Source organism: Gadus morhua, chromosome 8 (genome assembly GCF_902167405.1).
Source record: "Gadus morhua chromosome 8, gadMor3.0, whole genome shotgun sequence".
Taxonomy (NCBI): Eukaryota; Metazoa; Chordata; class Actinopteri; order Gadiformes; family Gadidae; genus Gadus; species Gadus morhua.
In genome coordinates this window covers 1,498,906-1,507,589 of record NC_044055.1, presented here as the reverse complement: position 1 = coordinate 1,507,589, position 8,684 = coordinate 1,498,906, and the positions used below count along the sequence as shown (strand labels likewise).

At 41.4% G+C, this 8,684-nt stretch overlaps 23 non-coding genes across 23 annotated transcripts; 7 read left to right on the top strand and 16 right to left on the bottom strand.

Annotated features, from left to right (window-relative positions):
• The first annotated feature begins 92 nt into the window (after positions 1-92).
• trnag-ucc (transfer RNA glycine (anticodon UCC)) lies at positions 93-164 on the top strand. The gene has a single exon. It is a non-coding gene; the product is annotated as a tRNA-Gly (tRNA).
• A 325-nt stretch (positions 165-489) lies between these two features.
• On the bottom strand, positions 490-571 carry trnas-gcu (transfer RNA serine (anticodon GCU)). Its single transcript has one exon. It is a non-coding gene; the product is annotated as a tRNA-Ser (tRNA).
• Positions 572-733: 162 nt separating this feature from the next.
• trnaq-cug (transfer RNA glutamine (anticodon CUG)) lies at positions 734-805 on the bottom strand. Its single transcript has one exon. It is a non-coding gene; the product is annotated as a tRNA-Gln (tRNA).
• Positions 806-939: 134 nt separating this feature from the next.
• Positions 940-1,011, top strand: trnag-ucc (transfer RNA glycine (anticodon UCC)). Its single transcript has one exon. It is a non-coding gene; the product is annotated as a tRNA-Gly (tRNA).
• A 324-nt stretch (positions 1,012-1,335) lies between these two features.
• trnas-gcu (transfer RNA serine (anticodon GCU)) lies at positions 1,336-1,417 on the bottom strand. Its single transcript has one exon. It is a non-coding gene; the product is annotated as a tRNA-Ser (tRNA).
• A 161-nt stretch (positions 1,418-1,578) lies between these two features.
• Positions 1,579-1,650, bottom strand: trnaq-cug (transfer RNA glutamine (anticodon CUG)). The gene has a single exon. It is a non-coding gene; the product is annotated as a tRNA-Gln (tRNA).
• Positions 1,651-1,786: 136 nt separating this feature from the next.
• Positions 1,787-1,858, top strand: trnag-ucc (transfer RNA glycine (anticodon UCC)). Its single transcript has one exon. It is a non-coding gene; the product is annotated as a tRNA-Gly (tRNA).
• Positions 1,859-2,182: 324 nt separating this feature from the next.
• trnas-gcu (transfer RNA serine (anticodon GCU)) lies at positions 2,183-2,264 on the bottom strand. Its single transcript has one exon. It is a non-coding gene; the product is annotated as a tRNA-Ser (tRNA).
• A 161-nt stretch (positions 2,265-2,425) lies between these two features.
• Positions 2,426-2,497, bottom strand: trnaq-cug (transfer RNA glutamine (anticodon CUG)). The gene has a single exon. It is a non-coding gene; the product is annotated as a tRNA-Gln (tRNA).
• Positions 2,498-2,631: 134 nt separating this feature from the next.
• On the top strand, positions 2,632-2,703 carry trnag-ucc (transfer RNA glycine (anticodon UCC)). Its single transcript has one exon. It is a non-coding gene; the product is annotated as a tRNA-Gly (tRNA).
• Positions 2,704-3,026: 323 nt separating this feature from the next.
• Positions 3,027-3,108, bottom strand: trnas-gcu (transfer RNA serine (anticodon GCU)). The gene has a single exon. It is a non-coding gene; the product is annotated as a tRNA-Ser (tRNA).
• Positions 3,109-3,874: 766 nt separating this feature from the next.
• On the bottom strand, positions 3,875-3,956 carry trnas-gcu (transfer RNA serine (anticodon GCU)). The gene has a single exon. It is a non-coding gene; the product is annotated as a tRNA-Ser (tRNA).
• Positions 3,957-4,117: 161 nt separating this feature from the next.
• trnaq-cug (transfer RNA glutamine (anticodon CUG)) lies at positions 4,118-4,189 on the bottom strand. The gene has a single exon. It is a non-coding gene; the product is annotated as a tRNA-Gln (tRNA).
• A 529-nt stretch (positions 4,190-4,718) lies between these two features.
• trnas-gcu (transfer RNA serine (anticodon GCU)) lies at positions 4,719-4,800 on the bottom strand. The gene has a single exon. It is a non-coding gene; the product is annotated as a tRNA-Ser (tRNA).
• Positions 4,801-5,565: 765 nt separating this feature from the next.
• trnas-gcu (transfer RNA serine (anticodon GCU)) lies at positions 5,566-5,647 on the bottom strand. The gene has a single exon. It is a non-coding gene; the product is annotated as a tRNA-Ser (tRNA).
• A 161-nt stretch (positions 5,648-5,808) lies between these two features.
• Positions 5,809-5,880, bottom strand: trnaq-cug (transfer RNA glutamine (anticodon CUG)). The gene has a single exon. It is a non-coding gene; the product is annotated as a tRNA-Gln (tRNA).
• Positions 5,881-6,016: 136 nt separating this feature from the next.
• On the top strand, positions 6,017-6,088 carry trnag-ucc (transfer RNA glycine (anticodon UCC)). The gene has a single exon. It is a non-coding gene; the product is annotated as a tRNA-Gly (tRNA).
• A 324-nt stretch (positions 6,089-6,412) lies between these two features.
• On the bottom strand, positions 6,413-6,494 carry trnas-gcu (transfer RNA serine (anticodon GCU)). Its single transcript has one exon. It is a non-coding gene; the product is annotated as a tRNA-Ser (tRNA).
• Positions 6,495-6,655: 161 nt separating this feature from the next.
• Positions 6,656-6,727, bottom strand: trnaq-cug (transfer RNA glutamine (anticodon CUG)). Its single transcript has one exon. It is a non-coding gene; the product is annotated as a tRNA-Gln (tRNA).
• Positions 6,728-7,256: 529 nt separating this feature from the next.
• Positions 7,257-7,338, bottom strand: trnas-gcu (transfer RNA serine (anticodon GCU)). The gene has a single exon. It is a non-coding gene; the product is annotated as a tRNA-Ser (tRNA).
• Positions 7,339-7,707: 369 nt separating this feature from the next.
• Positions 7,708-7,779, top strand: trnag-ucc (transfer RNA glycine (anticodon UCC)). Its single transcript has one exon. It is a non-coding gene; the product is annotated as a tRNA-Gly (tRNA).
• A 567-nt stretch (positions 7,780-8,346) lies between these two features.
• trnaq-cug (transfer RNA glutamine (anticodon CUG)) lies at positions 8,347-8,418 on the bottom strand. Its single transcript has one exon. It is a non-coding gene; the product is annotated as a tRNA-Gln (tRNA).
• A 136-nt stretch (positions 8,419-8,554) lies between these two features.
• On the top strand, positions 8,555-8,626 carry trnag-ucc (transfer RNA glycine (anticodon UCC)). Its single transcript has one exon. It is a non-coding gene; the product is annotated as a tRNA-Gly (tRNA).
• Positions 8,627-8,684: the final 58 nt, after the last annotated feature.

The window sequence follows — 8,684 nt, the reverse complement described above, 5'->3', positions numbered from 1 at the left end:
TTTAAACTAAATAAGTGAAATGACAAATTGAACAGTTCCACCGAGATTTGAGTTTGGGTTCGATGATTTCCGAGTATAATTTTGTCATTGTGGCATTGGTGGTATAGTGGTGAGCATAGCTGCCTTCCAAGCAGTTGACCCGGGTTCGATTCCCGGCCAATGCATTGGTATGCTTTTTCGAATGCCACAGGGATTCAGGACTTTAGAAATCAGTGTCTCTGTTTTCTTTTCGGTAAATATTGTGCTCCAGACTACATTTTGGCGGAACTGAAATATTTAACCGTGGTTCAGACCATAGAGAATGAACAAGACTCTTGCTTTAGCGAATGAGAACTTTCAAGATCAGTGTCTGTATTTTTTTGGCAGTAAAGGTTGTGCTCTAGGCTACAATTAATTGAAATGAAAGGAAAATAGTGCAAAACGTCCTTGATTCATTGTACTTTTTTCCATGAAATGGAAGACGATGTACTTATGTAAGAATGGTGCAAACGATGAGGATGGGATTCGAACCCACGCGTGCAGAGCACAATGGATTAGCAGTCCATCACCTTAACCACTCGGCCACCCCATCAGCTTATCAACCTCTAAAATACTTTTTATTTTTTCCGAAATGTGGTCGAGACTAAATATGGGCAAGAGAGATTTTTTGAAAAAGTGTTTAAAGTCTCGGTGTTGGAAAAATGGATGAGGGACACAGCGTAAGAGCCGTCGTCTGATGCTACACTGCTCTAATAGGTTCCACCGAGACTTGAACTCGGATCGCTGGATTCAGAGTCCAGAGTGCTAACCATTACACCATGGAACCAGTTCATCATAGACTGTTTCAGTAGACTGTGCAACCGTTCTTTAAACTAAATATAAGTGAAAATGACAAATTGAACAGTTCCACCGAGATTTGAGTTTGGGTTCGATGATTTCCGAGTATAATTATTCATTGTGGCATTGGTGGTATAGTGGTGAGCATAGCTGCCTTCCAAGCAGTTGACCCGGGTTCGATTCCCGGCCAATGCATTGGTATGCTTTTTCGAATGCCACAGGGATTCAGGACTTTAGAAATCAGTGTCTCTGTTTTCTTTTCGGTAAATATTGTGCTCCAGACTACATTTTGGCGGAACTGAAATATTTAACCGTGGTTCAGACCATAGAGAATGAACAAGACTCTTGCTTTAGCGAATGAGAACTTTCAAGATCAGTGTCTGTATTTTTTGGCAGTAAAGGTTGTGCTCTAGGCTACAATTAATTGAAATGAAAGGAAAATAGTGCAAAACGTCCTTGATTCATTGTACTTTTTTCCATGAAATGGAAGACGATGTACTTATGTAAGAATGGTGCAAACGATGAGGATGGGATTCGAACCCACGCGTGCAGAGCACAATGGATTAGCAGTCCATCACCTTAACCACTCGGCCACCCCATCAGCTTATCAACCTCTAAAATACTTTTTATTTTTTCCGAAATGTGGTCGAGACTAAATATGGGCAAGAGAGATTTTTTGAAAAAGTGTTTAAAGTCTCGGTGTTGGAAAAATGGATGAGGGACACAGCGAAGAGCCGTCGTCTGATGCTACACTGCTCTAATAGGTTCCACCGAGACTTGAACTCGGATCGCTGGATTCAGAGTCCAGAGTGCTAACCATTACACCATGGAACCAGTTCATCATAGACTGTTTCAGTAGACTGTGCAACCGTTCTTTAAACTAAATATAAGTGAAAATGACAAATTGAACAGTTCCACCGAGATTTGAGTTTGGGTTCGATGATTTCCGAGTATAATTTATGTCATTGTGGCATTGGTGGTATAGTGGTGAGCATAGCTGCCTTCCAAGCAGTTGACCCGGGTTCGATTCCCGGCCAATGCATTGGTATGCTTTTTCGAATGCCACAGGGATTCAGGACTTTAGAAATCAGTGTCTCTGTTTTCTTTTCGGTAAATATTGTGCTCCAGACTACATTTTGGCGGAACTGAAATATTTAACCGTGGTTCAGACCATAGAGAATGAACAAGACTCTTGCTTTAGCGAATGAGAACTTTCAAGATCAGTGTCTGTATTTTTTGGCAGTAAAGGTTGTGCTCTAGGCTACAATTAATTGAAATGAAAGGAAAATAGTGCAAAACGTCCTTGATTCATTGTACTTTTTTCCATGAAATGGAAGACGATGTACTTATGTAAGAATGGTGCCAACGATGAGGATGGGATTCGAACCCACGCGTGCAGAGCACAATGGATTAGCAGTCCATCACCTTAACCACTCGGCCACCCCATCAGCTTATCAACCTCTAAAATACTTTTTATTTTTTCCGAAATGTGGTCGAGACTAAATATGGGCAAGAGAGATTTTTTGAAAAAGTGTTTAAAGTCTCGGTGTTGGAAAAATGGATGAGGGACACAGCGTAGAGCCGTCGTCTGATGCTACACTGCTCTAATAGGTTCCACCGAGACTTGAACTCGGATCGCTGGATTCAGAGTCCAGAGTGCTAACCATTACACCATGGAACCAGTTCATCATAGACTGTTTCAGTAGACTGTGCAACCGTTCTTTAAACTAAATATAAGTGAAAATGACAAATTGAACAGTTCCACCGAGATTTGAGTTTGGGTTTGATGATTTCCTAGTATAAATTTTCATTGTGGCATTGGTGGTATAGTGGTGAGCATAGCTGCCTTCCAAGCAGTTGACCCGGGTTCGATTCCCGGCCAATGCATTGGTATGCTTTTTCGAATGCCACAGGGATTCAGGACTTTAGAAATCAGTGTCTCTGTTTTCTTTCGGTAAATATTGTGCTCCAGACTACATTTTGGCGGAACTGAAATATTTAACCGTGGTTCAGACCATAGAGAATGAACAAGACTCTTGCTTTAGCGAATGAGAACTTTCAAGATCAGTGTCTGTATTTTTTGGCAGTAAAGGTTGTGCTCTAGGCTACAATTAATTGAAATGAAAGGAAAATAGTGCAAAACATCCTTGATTCATTGTACTTTTTTCCATGAAATGGAAGACGATGTACTTATGTAAGAATGGTGCCAACGATGAGGATGGGATTCGAACCCACGCGTGCAGAGCACAATGGATTAGCAGTCCATCACCTTAACCACTCGGCCACCCCATCAGCTGATCAACCTCTAAAATACTTTTTATTTTTTCCGAAATGTGGTCGAGACTAAATATGGGCAAGAGAGATTTTTTGAAAAAGTGTTTAAAGTCTCGGTGTTGGAAAAATGGATGAGGGACACAGCGTAGAGCCGTCGTCTGATGCTAAACTGCTCTAATAGGTTCCACGGAGACTTGAACTCGGATCGCTGGATTCAGAGTCCAGAGTGCTAACCATTACACCATGGAACCAGTTCATCATAGACTGTTTCAGTAGACTTTGCAACCGTTCTTTAAACTAAATATAAGTGAAAATGACAAATTGAACAGTTCCACCGAGATTTGAGTTTGGGTTCGATGATTTCCGAGTATACTTTATGTCATTGTGGCATTGGTGGTATAGTGGTGAGCATAGCTGCCTTCCAAGCAGTTGACCCGGGTTCGATTCCCGGCCAATTGCATTAGTATGCTTTTTCGAATGCCACAGGGATTCAGGACTTTAGAAATCAGTGTCTCTGTTTTCTTTTCGGTAAATATTGTGCTCCAGACTACATTTTGGCGGAACTGAAATATTTAACCGTGGTTCAGACCATAGAGAATGAACAAGACTCTTGCTTTAGCGAATGAGAACTTTCAAGATCAGTGTCTGTATTTTTTGGCAGTAAAGGTTGTGCTCTAGGCTACAATTAATTGAAATGAAAGGAAAATAGTGCAAAACGTCCTTGATTCATTGTACTTTTTTCCATGAAATGGAAGACGATGTACTTATGTAAGAATGGTGCAAACGATGAGGATGGGATTCGAACCCACGCGTGCAGAGCACAATGGATTAGCAGTCCATCACCTTAACCACTCGGCCACCCCATCAGCTTATCAACCTCTAAAATACTTTTTATTTTTTCCGAAATGTGGTCGAGACTAAATATGGGCAAGAGAGATTTTTTGAAAAAGTGTTTAAAGTCTCGGTGTTGGAAAAATGGATGAGGGACACAGCGAAGAGCCGTCGTCTGATGCTACACTGCTCTAATAGGTTCCACCGAGACTTGAACTCGGATCGCTGGATTCAGAGTCCAGAGTGCTAACCATTACACCATGGAACCAGTTCATTATAGACTGTTTCAGTAGACTGTGCAACCGTTCTTTAAACTAAATATAAGTGAAAATGACAAATTGAACAGTTCCACCGAGATTTGAGTTTGGGTTTGCTGATTTCCTAGTATAATTTTCATTGTGGCATTGGTGGTATAGTGGTGAGCATAGCTGCCTTCCAAGCAGTTGACCCGGGTTCGATTCCCGTCCAATGCATTGGTATGCTTTTTCGAATGCCACAGGGATTCAGGACTTTAGAAATCAGTGTCTCTGTTTTCTTTTCGGTAAATATTGTGCTCCATACTACATTTTGGCGGAACTGAAATATTTAACCGTGGTTCAGACCATAGAGAATGAACAAGACTCTTGCTTTAGCGAATGAGAACTTTCAAGATCAGTGTCGGTATTTTTTGGCAGTAAAGGTTGTGCTCTAGGCTACAATTAATTGAAATGAAAGGAAAATAGTGCAAAACGTCCTTGATTCATTGTACTTTTTTCCATGAAATGGAAGACGATGTACTTAGGTAAGAATGGTGCAAACGATGAGGATGGGATTCGAACCCACGCGTGCAGAGCACACTGGATTAGCAGTCCATCACCTTAACCACTCGGCCACCCCATCAGCTTAGCAACCTCTAAAATACTTTTTAATTTTTCCGAAATGTGGTCGAGACTAAATATGGGCAAGAGAGAATTTTTGAAAAAGTGTTTAAAGTCTCGGTGTTGGAAAAATGGATGAGGGACACAGCGAAGAGCCGTCGTCTGATGCTACACTGCTCTAATAGGTTCCACCGTGACTTGAACTCGGATCGCTGCATTCAGAGTCCAGAGTGCTAACCATTACACCATGGAACCAGTTCATCTTAGACTGTTTCAGTAGACTGTGCAACCGTTCTTTAAACTAAATATAAGTGAAAATGACAAATTGAACAGTTCCACCGAGATTTGAGTTTGGGTTCGATGATTTCCGAGTATAATTTTTGTCATTGTGGTATTGGTGGTATAGTGGTGAGCATAGCTGCCTTCCAAGCAGTTGACCCGGGTTCGATTCCCGGCCAATGCATTGGTATACTTTTTCGAATGCCACAGGGATTCAGGACTTTAGAAATCAGTGTCTCTGTTTTCTTTTCGGTAAATATTGTGCTCCAGACTACATTTTGGCGGAACTGAAATATTTAACCGTGGTTCAGACCATAGAGAATGAACAAGACTCTTGCTTTAGCGAATGAGAACTTTCAAGATCAGTGTCTGTATTTTTTGGCAGTAAAGGTTGTGCTCTAGGCTACAATTAATTGAAATGAAAGGAAAATAGTGCAAAACGTCCTTGATTCATTGTACTTTTTTCCATGAAATGGAAGACGATGTACTTATGTAAGAATGGTGCAATCGATGAGGATGGGATTCGAACCCACGCGTGCAGAGCACAATGGATTAGCAGTCCATCACCTTAACCACTCGGCCACCCCATCAGCTTATCAACCTCTAAAATACTTTTTATTTTTTCCGAAATGTGGTCGAGACTAAATGTGGGCAAGAGAGATTTTTTGAAAAAGTGTTTAAAGTCTCGGTGTTGGAAAAATGGATGAGGGAGACAGCGAAGAGCCGTCGTCTGATGCTACACTGCTCTAATAGGTTCCACCGAGACTTGAACTCGGATCGCTGGATTCAGAGTCCAGAGTGCTAACCATTACACCATGGAACCAGTTCATCATAGACTGTTTCAGTAGACTGTGCAACCGTTCTTTAAACTAAATATAAGTGAAAATGACAAATTGAACAGTTCCACCGAGATTTGAGTTTGGGTTCGATGATTTCCGAGTATAATTTATGTCATTGTGGCATTGGTGGTATAGTGGTGAGCATAGCTGCCTTCCAAGCAGTTGACCCGGGTTCGATTCCCGGCCAATGCATTGGTATGCTTTTTCGAATGCCACAGGGATTCAGGACTTTAGAAATCAGTGTCTCTGTTTTCTTTTCGGTAAATATTGTGCTCCAGACTACATTTTGGCGGAACTGAAATATTTAACCGTGGTTCAGACCACAGAGAATGAACAAGACTCTTGCTTTAGCGAATGAGAACTTTCAAGATCAGTGTCTGTATTTTTTGGCAGTAAAGGTTGTGCTCTAGGCTACAATTAATTGAAATGAAAGGAAAATAGTGCAAAACCTCCTTGATTCATTGTACTTTTTTCCATGAAATGGAAGACGATGTACTTATGTAAGAATGGTGCAAACGATGAGGATGGGATTCGAACCCACGCGTGCAGAGCACAATGGATTAGCAGTCCATCACCTTAACCACTCGGCCACCCCATCAGCTTATCAACCTCTAAAATACTTTTTATTTTTTCCGAAATGTGGTCGAGACTAAATATGGGCAAGAGAGATTTTTTGAAAAAGTGTTTAAAGTCTCGGTGTTGGAAAAATGGATGAGGGACACAGCGAAGATCCGTCGTCTGATGCTACACTGCTCTAATAGGTTCCACCGAGACTTGAACTCGGATCGCTGGATTCAGAGTCCAGAGTGCTAACCATTACACCATGGAACCAGTTCATTATAGACTGTTTCAGTAGACTGTGCAACCGTTCTTTAAACTAAATATAAGTGAAAATGACAAATTGAACAGTTCCACCGAGATTTGAGTTTGGGTTTGCTGATTTCCTAGTATAATTTTCATTGTGGCATTGGTGGTATAGTGGTGAGCATAGCTGCCTTCCAAGCAGTTGACCCGGGTTCGATTCCCGTCCAATGCATTGGTATGCTTTTTCGAATGTCACAGGGATTCAGGACTTTAGAAATCAGTGTCTCTGTTTTCTTTTCGGTAAATATTGTGCTCCATACTACATTTTGGCGGAACTGAAATATTTAACCGTGGTTCAGACCATAGAGAATGAACAAGACTCTTGCTTTAGCGAATGAGAACTTTCAAGATCAGTGTCGGTATTTTTTGGCAGTAAAGGTTGTGCTCTAGGCTACAATTAATTGAAATGAAAGGAAAATAGTGCAAAACGTCCTTGATTCATTGTACTTTTTTCCATGAAATGGAAGACGATGTACTTAGGTAAGAATGGTGCAAACGATGAGGATGGGATTCGAACCCACGCGTGCAGAGCACACTGGATTAGCAGTCCATCACCTTAACCACTCGGCCACCCCATCAGCTTAGCAACCTCTAAAATACTTTTTAATTTTTCCGAAATGTGGTCGAGACTAAATATGGATAAGAGAGAATTTTTGAAAAAGTGTTTAAAGTCTCGGTGTTGGAAAAATGGATGAGGGACACAGCGAAGAGCCGTCGTCTGATGCTACACTGCTCTAATAGGTTCCACCGTGACTTGAACTCGGATCGCTGCATTCAGAGTCCAGAGTGCTAACCATTACACCATGGAACCAGTTCATCTTAGACTGTTTCAGTAGACTGTGCAACCGTTCTTTAAACTAAATATAAGTGAAAATGACAAATTGAACAGTTCCACCGAGATTTGAGTTTGGGTTCGATGATTTCCGAGTATTAACTATGTCATTGTGGCATTGGTGGTATAGTGGTGAGCATAGCTGCCTTCCAAGCAGTTGACCCGGGTTCGATTCCCGGCCAATGCATTGGTATGCTTCTTCGAATGCCACAGGGATTCAGGACTATAGAAATCAGTGTCTCTGTTTTCTTTTCGGTAAATATTGTGCTCCAGACTACATTTTGCCGGAACTGAAATATTTAACCGTGGTTCAGACCATAGAGAATGAACAAGACTCTTGCTTTAGCGAATGAGAACTTTCAAGATCAGTGTCTGTATTTTTTGGCAGTAAAGGTTGTGCTCTAGGCTACAATTAATTGAAATGAAAGGAAAATAGTGCAAAACGTCCTTGATTCATTGTACTTTTTTCCATGAAATGGAAGACGATGTACTTATGTAAGAATGGTTCAAACGATGAGGATGGGATTCAAACCCACGCGTGCAGAGCACAATGGATTAGCAGTCCATGACCTTAACCACTCGGCCACCCCATCAGCTTATCAACCTCTAAAATACTTTTTATTTTTTCCGAAATGTGGTCGAGACTAAATATGGGCAAGAGAGATTTTTTGAAAAAGTGTTTAAAGTCTCGGTGTTGGAAAAATGGATGAGGGACACAGCGAAGAGCCGTCGTCTGATGCTACACTGCTCTAATAGGTTCCACCGAGACTTGAACTCGGATCGCTGGATTCAGAGTCCAGAGTGCTATCCATTACACCATGGAACCAGTTCATCATAGACTGTTTCAGTAGACTCTGCAACCGTTCTTTAAACTAAATATAAGTGAAAATGACAAATTGAACAGTTCCACCGAGATTTGAGTTTGGGTTCGATGATTTCCGAGTATAATTTATGTCATTGTGGCATTGGTGGTATAGTGGTGAGCATAGCTGCCTTCCAAGCAGTTGACCCGGGTTCGATTCCCGGCCAATGCATTGGTATGCTTTTTCGAATGCCACAGGGATTCAGGACTTTAGAAATCAGTGTCTCTGT